This window comes from Eschrichtius robustus, chromosome 20 (genome assembly GCF_028021215.1).
Source record: "Eschrichtius robustus isolate mEscRob2 chromosome 20, mEscRob2.pri, whole genome shotgun sequence".
Taxonomy (NCBI): domain Eukaryota; kingdom Metazoa; phylum Chordata; class Mammalia; order Artiodactyla; family Eschrichtiidae; genus Eschrichtius; species Eschrichtius robustus.
This window is the reverse complement of record NC_090843.1, coordinates 65,242,222-65,247,046: the sequence shown is the minus strand read 5'-3', so window position 1 is coordinate 65,247,046 and position 4,825 is coordinate 65,242,222. Positions and strand designations below refer to the sequence as shown.

The 4,825-nt window shown below is 49.3% G+C and overlaps 1 long non-coding RNA gene across 1 annotated transcript; it reads left to right on the top strand.

Annotated features, from left to right (window-relative positions):
• The first annotated feature begins 324 nt into the window (after nt 1-324).
• LOC137755625 (uncharacterized) lies at nt 325-2,906 on the top strand. The gene is made up of 3 exons (XR_011072036.1): nt 325-464; nt 1,330-1,463; nt 2,367-2,906. It is a non-coding gene; the product is annotated as an uncharacterized lncRNA (long non-coding RNA).
• The last annotated feature ends 1,919 nt before the right edge of the window (nt 2,907-4,825 follow it).

Below are 4,825 nucleotides of genomic sequence, written 5' to 3'. Positions count from 1 at the left end.
TCCCTCCAGGTCCTGCGACCTGAGGTCTCAGGGTTTTCAGGGAGAGCAACCCTTTTTGGCGTTGGACCTGGTTATGAGGGGAGCCGGCACAAGAGCCCGTGCCCACGGGATATGATCTCAGATCCAAGGTCACAGGCCCGCCAAACTCCAGTTCGTAAGTTCAGAGGGGGCAGTGGTTCTGCTGGGAAGGACGCTCCAGGCCGGTCCCACCCGGGAGATGGCAGGACGAAGCTTCCAGAGCTGGTCTCATCTGCTCCACCTTGGAGGGCCAAGGGGACAGGGCGTATGCAGCACGATTCATGAACGACGGTGGACGTCAGGCCAGCTGGACATCCTGCAAACCACGTGACGAAACCTCTCACCTTCCACAGGCCTTGATTCTACGGAATCCACAGCCTGACGAAGCGGGTCCAGGAAACGTCCTGTGCTTTCCTGGCAGCAGCCTGACAAGCAGCACGTCTCTGGTACGTGGCGGACACTGTCATCTGTTTGGTAAGAGCGTGGGGCCCGTCAAGGTCCTCTCGGACGACGGACTCACATGACCCTGCAATGACACATCTCACCAGGCAGATGGGAGGTGTGGCACAGCAGTTGTTTTGTTGGCTGATAACCAGAGTTTGGTCACTTTTATTTTGGCCCCTTTCTCAACGCATTCGTCCGTTTCCTTTCATGAAGCGTATTTTTGAAAACGAACAGCAGTTACCTCTTGAATTACAAGGGGGAACGTCCACGATTCAGCAGGGGCTTCTGCAACTGGGTCAGCCAAACAGCTTCCCCTAGAAACCGTCGTCAGCCTCACGTGGGTGCTGCCGCATCTGCTGATACACGAGCCGTGAAGCCCCGAACAACTCAGCGCTTAATTTCCTGTGACATATTTTAGTTCCCACCACGGTCGGGAATGCCCTGTTTTCCCAAATTTTCCCTGTCGCAAAACAGGCCCTAAGCAGATGTTTACAGATATTTACTGTCTGTAGATTTGCTTTAAGTCTTTTTTTTCATATTTATTTTTATTATTTATTTGGTTGCACTGGGTCTTAGTTGCGGCAGGCGGGCTCCTTAGTTGTGGCTCTCCGGCTCCTTAGTTGTGGCACGTGGCCTCCTTAGTTGCGGCTCCAGGGCTCCTTAGCTGTGGCGTGCGAACTCTTAGTTGCGGCATGCATGTGGGATCTAGTTCCCTGACCAGGGATCGAACCCGGGCCCCCTGCATTGGGAGCACAGAGTCTTACCCACTGCGCCACCAGGGAAGCCCCCTGCTTTAAGTCTTGAACTGAGAATGGTGGCCCCAGTGACCGCTAGTAGTTAACTCGGCTTGTGCTGATTTAATTCCAGGCAAAACCTAAGCTTCTGAGAGCTGCTGGCCACCCACCACCTCACAGAAGTCTTAACTCAGCCTTTTTCATCCCGACACCTGACCCGGCTGGGGACGTGATCAAATCTGAACTTGGAAGGCTCAAGTGAGTCAGGTGAGTCAGACGAGGCCTATCATCTTCCCCGGTTGCCATTGTGTCGCCTGCCTGGCTGCCGACCAGGGTCTGGTTAGAGAGCATCGGGGCTGGATAATAATGCTCGTCCACAGCTAGTGGACGGCACGCCTGCGGTGCTGGGTGTCATGCACTTGAAAGGGGGCTGTCGGGGCACGTGGGACATGCAGATAAGTCCAGTGACCCAAAGAGGGCTTGAGCCCTTTCATGTGTCTACTGCCACCACAGCTCTGAGGATAAACCCAGAAGCACTGGGAAGCAGGCTGTGGGCCTGGAGTCTGATGCCGATTTCGGACTTAAATTCTGCTAGTAGTGCTGCCTTTGTCTTCACGGCAGATCACGCAGAATGTTTTTTCAAAACTGGGAATCCTGGGGCTTCCGTGGTGGCGCAGTGGTTGAGAATCTGCCTGCCAATGCAGGGGACTCGGGTTCGAGCCCTGGTCTGGGAAGATCCCACATGCCGCGGAGCGGCTAGGCCCGTGAGCCACAACTACTGAGCCTGCGCGTCTGGAGCCTGTGCTCCGCAACGAGAGAGGCCGTGATAGTGAGAGGCCCGCGCACCGCGATGAAGAGTGGTCCCCACTTGCCGCAACTAGAGAAAGCCCTCGCACAGAAACGAAGACCCAACACAGCCATAAATAAATAAATAAATAAATAAATAAATTTAAAAAAAAAATTGGGGATCCTCACAGCTGGGGAGAGACTCCAGCCAACTTCAGTCGTTCAGAAGCTTCTTCAGATTCTAGGAATGGAATCAGAGGGTCTAGACTATTATCAGTCAGTTGCTCCATCAGAGCTTTTCGCCTGTTCTTGTAAACGCTGGAATCCGCCGTGGAAAATATCCTACTAGTCCCCAAATTATCTAAGTTGCGTTTTCTGTCATAGGTCATTTCATCTGCAAAGCTGACCAACTCCTAGGTGCTAACCCTCTGTGGCCTTCCACGGTGACTGCCCTGACTGCCCATCTGATCTCAGTCGGAGAATCCTGCTCCCTCTGCCCGGGGAGGGAACGTAGCAAACCGAAGTATTTGCATTACTCTTTAGCTTCTGAGGCTGCCAGCAAATCATCTACACTTGAATAGTTTTAGATCCCTCCGGCAGGACAGATTTCCCTAAGATTTGTTGTGAAAGGTGAGACAAAATAGTAGGAGTCCTGAAAAACTCCCGAGTCCAGTGTTTTGCTATAAACACTGGACTCCTTCTCAGGTAAAAGCAAATGAAAATTTGGACTCAGAGGGACAGGAAAAAAAGAAAAAAGAAAAACACAGGTCCACTGCAGCAAAGAAAAAGTTTGCAGACGACAGAATCAAGTCAGAAAAGTTGCAGAGGAACTTCCCTGGTGGTCGAGCCGTTAAGATTCTGTGCTCCCAATGCAGGGGGCCCGGGTTCAATCCCTTGTTGGGGAACTCGATCCCACGTGCCGCAACTAAGACCCAGCATGCATGTGTGTACACATGCGCGCATGAATGAATGAATGAATAAATAAATAAATAAATAAATATTGCAGAGTTAGGGATGGGCAACAGGGGTGAGCAGAATAGCGAATTCACTTGCCTCACTAAGGCCTGGTGCAAATCTCCATGGTGGCCAAACCTCGCTCTCAAATTTACCTCCCCTGCTGACTATGGAAGTGTGGGAGTGTGACAGCATGAGGATCCTTTTAAAAATTGTCCCTTGGGACTTCCCTGGTGGCACAGTGTTTAAGAGTCCGCCTGCTAATGCAGGGGACACGGGTTCGAGCCCTGGTCCGGGAAGATCCCACATGCTGCGGAGCAACTAAGCCCGTGTGCCACAGCTACTGAGCCTGCGCTCTAGAGCCTGTGGGCCGCAACTGGGACAATTTTTATTTTTTATTTTTAAATTTTATTTATTTTTTGGCTGTGTTGAGTCTTCGTTGCTGTGCGCAGGCTTTCTCTAGTTGCGGCGAGCGGGGCTACTCTTTGTTGCGGTGCGCGGGCTTCTCGTTCCGGTGGCTTCTCTTGTTGCGGAGCACGGGCTCTAGGCACACAGGCCCAGCAGTTGCAGCACGTGGGCTCAGTAGTTGCGGCTCGCGGGCTCTAGAGCACAGGCTCAGTAGTTGTGGCACACAGGCTTAGTTGCTCCATGGCATGTGGGATCTTCCCGGACCAGGGCTCGAACCCATGTCCCCTGCATTGGCAGGTGGATTCTTAACCACTGCGCCACCAGGGAAGCCCAGTATTTGTCCTTTTGTAACTGGCTTATTCCATGGGGCATAATGTTTTCAAGGTTCATCCATGTTGTAGCACATTTCCGAATTCCCTTCCTTTTTTAGTCATGCCTATTGATTTTTAGTTGGATGCTTGACACTGTAACTTTTATGTCTTTGGGTCCAAGGTGTTGTTTAATTCCTTTAAAGAGTGTGGAGTTTTCTGCGAACAAATAGCTTAAAAGGATCAAACTGATCCCTAGTAGCTTAACTGTGTTCCAGAAAAAATGCAACAGTCTTTCAGGGAAGATGGTATTCAGCCTCATATATTACAAGGTTTTTCCGTGCTGGAATTCTTCTCACCCTGAGTGCCAATAACTGTTCAGTCTACAAGTTCCAGATCAGATTGCTGGGTGAAAAATCTCAGAGGCACTAAGCCAAAGATCAATTTGAAATACCATATTGGTATCAGTGAAGCCTGAAAACCATAAATCTAAAAACACACAAGTCCAATGGACTCACTCCTGTTATCATAAATGCTGTTTATACTCCCAATATAATCCAGGCTCTGCTGGGATGTTATATCTCATGTGGATATTTTAACTTATCCTGTGTATTCTGAGTAATCGTTAGAGGTATCCAGACACTTAAAACAACCACCCCTCCAGTCAATCATATGTCCTAAAAAGAATATCTGGAAGCTTCTAAAACAAAATTTATACAAGTCATTTAAGAAAAACTTCCAGAAAGGATAATTGATTCCCCTTTCATGCATACTCCACAGAAAACAATTCCCACGAAGGGAATAAAACAACTAGAAAAAGTGGTTCAGACTTTTCTCTAACATTCACGAAAGTCATAAATGATGCCGCATGTATTCTGAAGAACCAACAGACTAATCTAAATGCATTCGCTAAAGCAGTCACGGACGATGGGATAGCCTTTGATTTGCCCTTAGCCTGCTGTAGCAAATACTGCTTGTGATGCCTACATAAGTACAACAGGGCAGACAGAACAGCGTGCGACGAACCTGGAAGGAAATGGACCTGACTGTCTAAAGCAAACCCAACTAAATTCTGGGCCCTATTGGCTTTGAGACCTATAGGAAGCATTAAAAGTCATTTTGTTTGTGTTAATTGCCTATTTTACTGTTGGTTTACATGTCCTGTCCAGAGAT